The sequence below is a fragment of the Megalobrama amblycephala genome, linkage group LG14, assembly GCF_018812025.1.
Source record: "Megalobrama amblycephala isolate DHTTF-2021 linkage group LG14, ASM1881202v1, whole genome shotgun sequence".
Classification (NCBI taxonomy): Eukaryota; Metazoa; Chordata; class Actinopteri; order Cypriniformes; family Xenocyprididae; genus Megalobrama; species Megalobrama amblycephala.
Window position 1 is genome coordinate 22,175,699 of NC_063057.1, and position 13,020 is coordinate 22,188,718.

Below are 13,020 nucleotides of genomic sequence, written 5' to 3' on the forward strand. Positions count from 1 at the left end.
GACTGAATGATTTTGAGATCTGTGTTTTCACACTGAGGACAACTGAGGGACTCAAACTCAACTATTAAAAAAGGTTCAAACATTCACTGATGCTTCAGAAGGAAACACGATGCATTAAGAGTCGGGGGTGCCCTAGTGAAAAAAAAAGTATGCTAAGTACACTTGCAGCCAGAGTAATCATCAGTATATTTCAAGTGTGTTAATGATTAGTTAAAGTGTTGTCAGGAATCAGGATGGGATTCAGTTGCAGGCACAACAAAAACTTACAATTTATTAATTGTTCTTTGCACACAACTGGGTAAAACAGTCAAGAAAAATATTAATTTAAGCCAGCAGAGGGCGCTGGCAGCTCAGTCCCGTGCGGCCTTCAGAGAGACTGTAGAAGCGGACCGCTATGAGGATCGCGTGCTCGGGAGGGCAGGGCGACACGCCGGCAGAGAGAGAGAGAGAGACTTGACTTTTAAAATCCCTTTATTAATTCAATAACTTTTGGGATTTGTCAATATAAATATATATATGAAAAATAGACAAATATCACATATTCCTTTAAACAATTCCACATATTTTCTTCTCATCAATACATTAGAAAATGTTTAAATTAAAACCTCCATTCCCATCAGGTTCACAGAGAAAATTATTAAAACCCCAAAGATAAAAAAAAGACTGAACATTATGTGTAAGGCTATAAAAAGCATACTCTACCGTTAACCTTTTTTTTTTACAAAACATTTAGTCAATAAAATTGGATCAATACACCCTCTTTTTTCAACCTTATTTTTTTCTAGTACACCAAATTGCCAACTTCACCATTCCATAAAGGAAGTTAAGAATAATTGTTTTTTCCTTATTTTCTACTGAATATTTTGGACCATAAATAAACAAAGAAATATTAAACAAACCCATTAACTTCAAACTCCAAACCTTCACTAACTGCATCAAATTTTTTAGGCGATAACATTCCATAAATGTATGAATCACAGTTTCTGATATATTACAAAAAGGACAACCCTCCCCAACTATAGGATTCAGTCGTGCTATGTGTCTGTTTGTGGCTAAAGCTCCATGTACAATTCTCCACTGCAGATCTCCTACTCTCTTCTCAGTGGGATTCTTGTACAGGGACCGCCAACTACCTTTCGGGGAAGAGCCTGACAACACTAAAGTCCATTTGCTTTCTTTTAAATCTTTAAGAGCTTGATAGTTCATAGTTTTGACACATGCTATGTATAATGTTCTTTTCGATAAAACATTGAACAACCCCATTTCTGGAGTATTCAAAGAAAGCAATTTTGTAGAAACTTCTTCTTGATAATCCTTATTCATCAAAAAAGAAAATTCTGGAAAAAACATTTGCTTTGTTTCATCTCCTAAATGAGTCTCTTTGAGAAAATCTTTGGCTGAAATAGGTATTACAGCTTCTAGGTCCTCTAGCACCCGTTTAACGAGACGCACAGACCTGGAACCTACTTTCTGAGCAAGTTCTTCAGCTTCAATCCACCCATCTCCTGTCCTTAGATCCCGAAACATAGATATTCCAGCAGCAAACAGACTTGACCTTATGGTCTCAGAGTTCAGAATCTCAACAGGAAAAAGAGGATTGAAAAAAAAAGAGATTCGTTAAACAACCATGGACCTGGTTTTGACCACTCTCTTGAAACAGAAAACAACTGCCATAAATCCAAAACGTTAAGATAAAAAGGATTAAGTCCACCTAAAGGCGTTCTCTTTAGGGTCATGGTGAATAGTTGTTTGTCTAATCCCATTCGTCCAGCTTTACGTAAAAGAGCACACATTAATTCCATCCATCCATGATTTTGGTGATATAGCAGACGCTGAACAGCCTGCAGTCGGAAAGTTGTCACTCTAGCTCGAATGTCCATCAGTCCTTGTCCTCCTTCTTGTACAGGAAGATAGAGGACAGCAGCTTTTAACCAATGTTGACCAGACCAAAAAAAATTGACAAGTCGTCTTTGGATTTCATCAATTATCATTCCTGGTGGATCCACAACCATCAATTTATGCCAAAGCATTGAGGCGATGAGATTGTTGGTAATCAGTACTCTCCCCCTATATGATAGCTGGGGTAGCAACCAATTCCACCTAGACAACTTCGCACAGACCTTCTCCACTAAACCCTCCCAATTTTTCTTTTTGTATTCCTCTTGACCTAGATATACTCCTAGATATTTTAAACCAAGTGTGCCCCATTGAATATCATTAGGGAGTTTTGGCAAAGACAGATTCATGTTTTCAGTAGAGCCATACCACACAGCTTCTGTTTTATCCCAGTTAAGCCTCGCCGATGAAGCTCTTTCATATACTTTTAAAGACTCCTTTAAATTTAGTATATCTTCCTGCTGTTGAACTATTACAGTTATGTCATCAGCGTATGCAGACAATATTATAGACTCTTTTCTTAAACTGCCATTTATAGTTAAACCATTTAGTTTACGTCTAAGCAAACACAATAAGGGTTCAATCGCCAAACTGTACAGTTGGCCAGACATTGGGCAACCTTGTCTGATTCCTTTTTGTATTTTAACTGGTACACTTAACCCACCTCCTATTTTTATTCATACTCATAGATCCTTTATACAACACTTTTAGCCATGATATTAAATTATCACCAAAACCAAAACACTTTAAAATATGAAACAAATACTGATGATCCACACGATCAAATGCTTTTTCTTGGTCTAAAGATATTAGACCAACACCAACATTATACATTCTTAAATATTCTAACAGGTCTCTCATTAAAAACAAATTATCATAAATACTTCTTTTGGGAACACAATAAGACTGATCTTCATGAACCAAAGAACCTAAAACAGTCTTAAGACGATTTGCAATACATTTAGACAATATCTTATAATCTGAATTAAGAACAGCAACGGGTCTCCAGTTTTTTAGTAAACACAAATCTCCTTTCTTTGGAAGAAGAGAAAGGACAGCCCTTTGACAACTTTTGGGCAGTTCCTTCAATTTATAACTTTCTTCAAAGACTTTAAATAAGTCCTGTCCAATAATTCCCCAAAAAGATTTAAAAAACTCCGCTGTAAGTCCATCAAGACCTGGTGCTCGACTAGTTGAGAGTTGTTTTACTGCATCAGTTACTTCTTCGTAGGTAATGTTGGTGTCTAGAAAAAGTCTTTCGTCTTCTTTCAGATTTGGTAAGTCTTTAAAAAGTTCAAATGTTGTGTTGAGATCAATGTTCTTTCATAAATAATTCAGAATAAAAATCAACGGCAGTTCTTCTCATCATTAAAGGATCTGAAGTAATGCTTCCATCCGGTCTTCGTAAACAATGCATAAAGTTATTATGAACGGCCTTCTTTTCCAAATTAAAAAAATATTTTGTAGGTGCATCCATATCATTGATAGAAGTATACCGTGCTTTAACAAGTGCAGACTTCACTTTTTCATGTAAAATAACCCTTAATTCATGTTTTTTAAATAACAATTTTTCTTGAATTCCCATGTCATTATTATTAATCAACAAACCATACAATGCAGTAATGTCATCTTCTACTTTAAACATTTTCCTTTTTATGCTACACCAAGCTTGTGATGAATATTGTTGGCAAAAAAGCTTAATTTGAACTTTTCCCACCTCCCACCATTGAAGAAGATTTTCATAATTATCTTTTTGTTCAGTCCAATAGTTCCAAAAAGTCAAGATTTTCTAATAACTTATTACTGAATTTCCAATATGAACAATAAGGAGTTGTCTGAGTTACAATAAGATTTAAAGAAATTAAATGATGATCTGAAAAAGAGATTGGACTTATATTGGTCTCATCAATTCTACAACACATTGTATTCTTGACATAAAACCTATCTAGGCGTGCTGCACTAACCCTATTTTCTGTCACTTTAATCCATGTATATTGTTTAACTGCTTTGTTTTTTTCTCTCCAAATATCAATAAGCCCACATTGTGTGATAATCTCTCTTAAAGATACTGCTGATAAAAAATGGGGTTCTTCACCATTCCTATCGCAAGTAAAATCCAGCGTACAGTTCCAATCACCTCCAATTACTAAAAGATCCTCATTAATATAAGAACAAACCACATCTTTAAGTTTAAGAAAAAAAGCAATCCTCTCTCTACCTGTTGTAGGAGCATAAACATTTATTAAAACAACAACTCTATTTTTTATTTCTACTCTGAGAGCCAATAAGCGCCCTTTCACTATCTCACTTTTAGACAAAATTTTTACTTTACAATTGGGTGAAAATAATATTGCTACCCCTGCACAAAGGTTGGTACCATGACTCAAAACATGGTCTCCCTCCCACCACATTTCCAAATCACTTTCATTATCTTCATTACTGTGTGTTTCTTGTAGAAACACGACTTGTATTTCTTTCAACTTTAAGCATTATTTTAATAATGGCCATTTACTTCTATCCCTTGCCCCATTTATATTTAAGGATCCCACTCTAATAACATCCATAGTAAGCAGGGAAAGAGAAAAAGAAAGATAGAAACACAGAAAAGGCCAGATCCCCATGTGCACTTATTTAGAGTTAGTTCTGGTAGACCTACGTTTCCCTTATTCTTTTTTATTTTTTGCCTGACTATTGTCAAATATTTCTTTAATCTGAACCTTTTTTGCTGTGACAAGACTTCGACGCTACATTCTTTACGAGCTTTGATTACAGATGCGATAAATTTCTCTAGGTCAGGAAAAATTTCTTCAATATCTACACTAAGTTTCATCTAGGAAACGATTTATCTGCTCAACAGAATAAAAATCTCCAAATCTACTGACATCAACATCAACGCATGAATCATCATCTTGAATACTGTCGTCTTTCGGACTCTTTTTCAGCTTCATCATTTGAACATGTAATGCGTTCCTGCAACCTATCCTCCTTGTAACTCAAAGCACCAGAAACGATACAACTGTTAGATGAAACTTCTTCGTTTCTACCCTCAGTTCTTTCAGACTCATTTACACTCACCTTTACTCCATCACCAGCTTCATTTTCTCCTTTTGTTCCACTACTCTCACCCAACAATCCTGACGTCCCTGCTTCTTCCTCGGCCCGTTTATGAGGGCAAGAAAATCTCTTATGGCCGATATCGCCACACTCAAAGCAACGCAAATTATCCGTACTCGCGTAAACCATGTAGGAACTATCTCCATATGTCACACGAAACGAAACATCCAGTGTTTTGGTAGGGGACATCAAAAACATGAAAACTTGTCGTCTAAAAGACAATACATGCTTAAGGGTAGCAGATTTGCAACCCAAAGGAATCGTTTTTACAGCACTAGCCATCTTTCCAAACCGAGTTAATTCTCGCACAATCGCATCATCTTTAACAAAAGGGGGCACGTTGGAAATTGTAACTTTTGTAGCTGGAGCATGAAGAGGTGTAACGGGTACAAAAGTTTCCTTTACCCAAATGCCACTTTAAATTATCCTGATTACCAGTTGTTCATTTTTTAAAAAGACAACAACTGCCTTGTTCATACGAGAAGCAGAAATAATATTTTCATGGCCTACCTGTTCTCAGAACGTCAGAACGTCCTCAATCGCTGTACCTGCCTCGGGAACGCACCTGAAACCATTCCGAAGCAACAGAGATGGCTCATCCCCCACGGGGGTAGACGTCATCCCACACCCCCCCCCCCCCCCCAAAAAAAACCGCCGCGCAAACTAAGCAAAATCCACTATATCAGTGAAAAAGAAAAATAATAATAATAAAACAATAAATCAATCCTGTGGGAAAAAAATGAAATAAAAATAACTATTAAAAAGTTTGGAAACTTCACGCTCTCACACGTGCCTCTCACACGCCACACTCACTCCCAGCATGCAACAGAGAGAGAGAGAGAGAGAGAGAGAGAGAGAATTGAATTTAAAAAGTCCTTTATTACAAATCCACCAAAAGACAGTTTACAAAATATAAATCATCTCATAGAAAAGTAAAAATTACAAGAAATGTGCAAAAACAATTCATCTTCAAACAAGGAGAACAATGCTCCTTTGCTACACCATTTTAATTCAAAAGACATAAGATCATCCATAGCTTTGTAGAAATTAAAATCAATCAACACTTTACAAGAGAAGAAAACAAGACCGTAACATTTTGTCCAGGCTTCTGTTCAATCCTATTTTTTCTACTTGAGTAAATAGCTAACTTAGCTTGACCCAAAATAAAATTCAGTAACTGACACGTAACACGTTTTTTCTGCACATATTTGATACTCAAAATAAACGTTTCCATAGAAAATATTTCATTAAAACAGTCAAAAAGATTACCTAAAACAATAAATAAGGGCTTTAGTCTAGAACACTCCATAAAAGCATGAAAAACAGTTTCTCTATTAAAACAAAAAGGACATTCAGGGCTTACCTCAGGATTTAAAACAGAAATAAAAGCATTAACAGCAATTGCTCCATGGAGAACCCTCCACTGTATATCCCCTACTCACTTTGTTAACGGTGGCTTATACAAAACTCAGCTTTAACATTTTCATCTAGTTTAAAATAAGACCGCCATGGTGTATCTACTTTGCTGTCCAAAACCCTCTTATTAAAAACCAAAACACACAGTTTGTACAACATTTTCTCTGTAACTGAGAAGAAATCTACACTCAAAGATTTTCCAGAATTTAAAAACAACCCCACACAATCATCTAGTTTGGGGGACAAGTAAATAGTTGGAAAAGGGTCATCAGCATTAGGAGCCTTTAGTCCTGTGCAGTAGTCAGTGAATAATTGGTCTCTCCTCATTTGTAAGAACAGATTGCCATTTTACCATCAGATGAGCAATTGTGCGGGTTGAAAATACGCCCAGATGGGAAGCTACTTGTTCAGTGTTCAAGAAGTTAGGACCAGCCACATTCAACAGAAGACCCAAAGTGGTGATCCTTGATTTACACCAGGAACCAGGAATGGGCAGTGTCCAGGACCAGGAACAATACAGTCAACAGTGGAAATATCCAAATGGGCTCCATGTACTATGGGTTCATTTAGCAACCAGAAGAGTGATTCCAAACTTCCTTTGAAGATTAAAAAGACTCCATACTTTAAAAAGACTGCGATAAAAGATTGGCAATCTGAGAGTATCCAGTCTCAGGGGATCCAAAGAGAACAGAGATTTATCCATCTGTAAGCCTCCAAGAGTCCATAAAATCGCACATGCAGCAGCCTTCCAACCATGGTCACTTGGTCCCGAAAGAAGTCTTTGTATAAACTGCAAACGGAAAGTTGCTGTTCGACTTTGCAAGTTCATCAGCCCCTGTCCACCTTCTTCTTTAGGCAGGAACAAGATGCTTTGAGTAATCCAGTGTAATTTATCCCAAAAAAGTCCACTAATAAGGCTTTGAATCATCAGTTTTGAAGGTGGATCTATACAGGCCAATTTGTGCCAGAGAGAAGATGCAATTAAATTGTTTATAACTAAAGTACGCCCTTTATAAGACATGTTTGGAGCCAACAATTTCCATTTGTCTAATCGATCTTTAGCCTTTTTGACAATTCCTTCCCAGTTTTTCTGCACAGTAGACTCATCCCCCAAATAAACCCCCAAATATTTAAAGCCCCCTTTACAACAAAGCAACCCGTCAGGAAGACTTATGGCTAACGCATAAAGCATTCCTGACAATGAACATCCTTGCCTAACACCTCTACCTACCTTAAAAGGAGTGCATAAGCCACCGTTCACTTTCAGCACACTCTCAACATCAGTATACAGCATCTTAATCATTTCTACAAAATCCTGGCAAAAACCAAAGGCTGCTAAAGTTTTCCACAGGTAATTATGTTCAACTCGATCAAATGCTTTTTCTTGATCAAAAGAGATCAAGGCACAGTCTAAATTAAACAGCTTGGAGACATCCAAAATATCCCGCACTAAAGAAATGTTATCGAAAATAGACCTACCAGGTATGCAATAGCTCTGGTCAGGATGAATAACTTGCTCCATTACTTCTGCTAGTCTGTTTGCCAGAGTTTTAGAGAGCAGTTTATAATCTGTGCAGAGAAGCGACACAGGGCGCCAATTCTTAATATCAGTCAGGTCTCCTTTCTTCGGGAGGAGTGTAAGGACAGCTCTGAAGGACCTTCAGCCAAGCTTTCACCAAGCACCATGAGCAAAATCCTCCCCCAACACTGTCTAGAAAGACTTATAAAAGTCTACTGGGAGACCGTCGATCCCAGGAGCTTTCCCAGCCTCCATGCCCTGAAGGGCCTTGTACAACTCGTCCAGGCTCAAAGTCATCTAGTTTTTTCTGCTTAAAACATTCATATAGCATAACATATAGCGAAGCAACGCTAACTTCACCCATAAGAGGTAAGAGAAAATACAGTACAAGCAAGCCACTGAATAAAATCAAATTGAACTCTTTTCACCACCATCATTGTTTATTTCAGTATTGAGTTCTCACCAACTTCTTTAACCTATATACTTCCTTATTAGTAAAGAAGCCTTCAGCCATCAAACCCCTTGTCTTTTCAATGAATTGTTTAATGTCAGGAAAATATTCATTTACTCGTACCCCTCTTCTGTTTTTCGTTGACTTAAGAAATAATTTAATATCATCCACATCATAACTACGACTCACACAATCACTCTGTGAAAGAGAGACGCTGGAATCCGATTCACTGTGGCTCTTTCTGAGTCACCCTGGTCTTCTTCACATTCAGCTAAGTCTGTTTTCTTCGCAAGTCTTGAATCACAAGTATTATCACTCTTCTTTCGCTTTAAAGGTACTTTAAACATTGTCTGTTCTGCATCCATGAAAATGCCATCATTCTCACATACATCAACAGAACCTGCGGGCCTATCACCATCCGTCGTTTTGTTAAATGTCTCCGTTTCGGTTATTTCAGATTGGGGCTGAAAAAACCCTTGCAGCTCGTCCGCAACCAGCTCAGGTTCAGCACGCCCGGCAGCAGTCTGCTCAATCTCGGTCCGATCCTCAGCGGCCTGTTCTACCGCGATCGCGTCCGGCTCCGCACGGACTACCGGAGGTTGATTTGTCACGGGTAAGTCAGTAATGGCATTCAAATGTTGCTCAGTTACAGGCGTTTCTTTTTTCTCAAGGCAATCGCGGACTAAATGCCCCACTTTTCCGCAACCAAAACACTTCATTTTTCCAGTTGTTGCAAATACAACATAGTCGATATCATCTATACGGAATTTGAACGTAAGATCCAGTTCAGCGTCATCTTTTACAATCATATAGACAAAGTGTCTAAACGAAACAACATGTTTTAACAATGGGGAATCACATCCAATCGGGATCTTTTTAATTGGAGAAACCACCTTACCATGACGGGAAAGAGACCGAATTAATAACTCATCACTGATAAATGGAGGAACATTAGACAGCGTTATCTTCTTAGATGGCATTGATAGAGGGAGAACAGGTGTAAATAAACCATCAATGGTAATCCCCTGTTCAACTAGGTCATTTGCTTTGTCAACAGTGTTGACACATGAGAACGCGCCGCTGGTAAAATATCAGGGTTTTCATTGGTCCGTTTATGATCGGATTTCTTTGTTGGCATATGCTGGTCAAAGGTTTGAATATTTGAATTGTTGGCATACTCATGCTGCGTAAAATAAAATTAAACTTTCACTACCCGTGAAAGTGCACTGGAATGGCAGTCAAACCCCTGACTTCCCACCCGTGAACTCGCACTAGATCGACGCACTCCCAGTTCTGCGCTCTGACGTCACATAGCCCGCGAAACAACAATAGCAGCCCCTACGGATGCGGTGTTTATGCAAGTGCACGGTAAAATAACGTAAACCCTACCAGTCTACTAACACACTACTAATAGTCTAATGAGAGTTAGTAGACATGACGTTACTCATAGTCAACAGAATGTGTTAAAGGGACCATCAAAATAAAGTGGAACCGTTTGCTCTTTGCTGCTATAATATTATGGCTTTCCTCACACAAGAATCAGAACGGTTATTTAATCAGTAATTTAACTTCTCATCCCAGCAAAAATTTATTTTTCAAAATGTCTTATTTATACATCATCTCTAATTTTCCAGATCAAAGCTATTAAGGTTAATTTCTCTTCTGGGAATTTCATTGTGATTATATTCCATGTTACTTGGTGTGTGTATTTTTTAATCTTCACCTTTAACCCTATGATTATTCAGGTCGGGTAAAGATAAGGGAATCTAGCCTGGCTAACCGTAAAGTGCTCACCCGCCCACAGGTTGAAGTTCTTCAGGAATGACGTAGAAGACTCCCTTGTGCTTATTCTTTATTGAGGCTCAGTTTGTACAGTAGTTATACACAAATCCGCCGCGAACTCTATGGGCGCCGCCATCTTGCCTGCCGCCATTACTGCGTGCCTGCGAAGTGTGACGGTGTGACACTTGCCGGTGCCCTCTAATGACATTTCAATGAAAGCGCATCCTGCTCATTAAAGAAAATGTCTGGTGAAAGGGAACATTGGGTAGATGATGTCAGGCAGTGGCCAAAACTTACCGATAAAGGTAATTTATTGACAACATAATGTAATAATGTAAAAATGTAATGTAATGTAATTAAGAAGTGTATTAATTGATGACAACAATAAAACCGAACGCTGTCTAGCTGTGTTGCTAATATGTTCACAAAAGCTTCACAAGTATAATTATTAGGCCATCCTTAAAAATATTCTTGTTTGCCATAACCCGACCGACCCTGTCAATTTAGGACCGACCCAATTAATTATTTTTTCCCCCTTTTAGTCCGACCGACTTGCCGATTGTAACTGCGTTAAGACCCACAGATTTTTTTTTACTTTTTAAACAGCTAATACAAATGCAATGAAATGTGAGACATACGCAATTGACGCTTTTCACACGCTCTCACGCCACACATCCATTTTCTCACGCACAGAAAAATCGCGAAGTAAGACCGACATACTAGAACAGGTTACTTATGATAGAAAAAAAATCTCAGCTCAGATTCTGTCAATTTTATTACGAAATTCAAACAATAAATACCGTTTTGGTGCTTGTAAATGTGACATGCTAGAAATACAGATTAAAAAATATTACAACATCAAACAACGTATAATGTTATGTTCTTGTAAACATGTTTTTCAAAATGGATTTATGTATTCACACTTACCTTCGTCTGAGGTAAATCTCTCAGAAATGACCGAACGCTGTCAGCTAGCAGCCCCTCACACAGAACCTGTTTTGGCTGATATGTGTACTGTATTATATCTTTATTATATTTTTACTTATATCAATAAATAAAGTTGTTATTATAATAAAAAATGCATTATATTTAAATTGTTATTTTTAAATAATACTGCCAGCTGATAGGGCTCTCTGTATGTTTACAGCATTAAGTCAGGTGAGTTGTTTTTTTCTTGAGAAAAATTAATGCCTACCTTGTGTAGCCTACCTAATATTTATCCAAATGAGTCAATATTAAATCAAATCACAATAATAATTAAATAATAATTAGCAGCAAGGCACGCAGTAATGGCGGCGCTGCTTTACTTCCGTGTTTCGCCGGATTTGTGTATAAGTAAAGTCTCACAGGAGGCAATAGCAACAATAAAAACACTTACTGGAGGTAATCTGCCAAAATCCAGTCAGTCAGTAACTGATCTTGCCCCCCATTCACTACCATAGTAGGAAAAATAAATACTATGGTAGTAAATGGGGAGAGAGATCTGTTTGGTTACTGACATTCTTCCAGATGTGGAAGTAACGAATTACAACTACTCATGTTTGTTACTGTAATTAAGTAGCTTTTTTGGGTTTTTGTACTATTCATTATTGCAGTAATGACTTTATGAACTTCTTTACTTGCAAGATTGATAATATTAGAGAGAAAATTAAAAACATGCAACCGTCTACAGTTTCGCTTCAGACAGTGCACTGTAGTGTCCCTGAGGTAAAACTAGAATCATTCGCCGCTATAGGAGAGGAAGAATTATCTAAACTTATCAAATCATCAAAATCAACGACATGTATGTTAGACCCAATGCCGACTAAACTACTGAAAAAAATGCTTCCAGAGGTCGTAGGTCCACTTCTTGATATAATTAATTCATCTTTAACACTAGGATACGTGCCAAAAACCTTTAAGCAGGCTATTATTAAACCTCTTATTAAAAAACCTCAACTAGATCCGAGAGATTTAGTAAATTACAGGCCAATCTCGAATCTACCTTTTCTGTCAAAGATACTAGAAAAGGCAGTTTCAACACAACTGTGCTCCTTTTTAGAAAGAAATGGAATCTGTGAGGATTTCCAGTCAGGATTTAGACCATACCATAGTACTGAGACTGCTCTCGTTAGAGTTACAAACGATCTACTCTTATCATCCGATCATGGCTGTATTTCTCTATTAGTGTTATTAGATCTCAGTGCTGCTTTTGACACTATCGATCACAACATTCTTTTAAAAAGACTTGAAAACTATATTGGCATTAGTGGAATTGCTTTGGCATGGTTCAAATCGTACTTATCTGACCGTTATCAGTCTGTAGTAGTTAATGAAGAGATGTCGTATCGATCACAAGTTCAATATGGAGTACCACAAGGCTCAGTACTAGGACCGTTGCTTTTCACTCTGTACATGCTGCCCTTAGGAGAGATAATTAGGAAGCATGGTGTTAGTTTTCACTGCTACGCTGACGATACTCAGCTCTATATTTCCTCGCGCCCTGACGAAACCTACAAATTCACAAAACTAACAGAATGCATAGCTGACATTAAAAACTGGATGACAAGAAATATTAAATTCAGAAAAAACTGATATCCTAATCTTTGGACCAAAAACTTCCTCACGAAAAAACCTTGAATACTCTCTAACACTTGACGGGTGCTCCATTAAATCTTCGTCCTCAGTTAGGAACCTGGGTGTGCTCTTTGATACCAATCTTTCATTTGAAAGTCATGTTTCTAGTATCTGTAAAACCGCCTTCTTCCATCTAAAAAATATATCTAAATTACGACATATGCTCTCAATGACAAATGCGGAACAGTTGGTTCATGCATTCATGACCTCAAGACTAGATTATTGT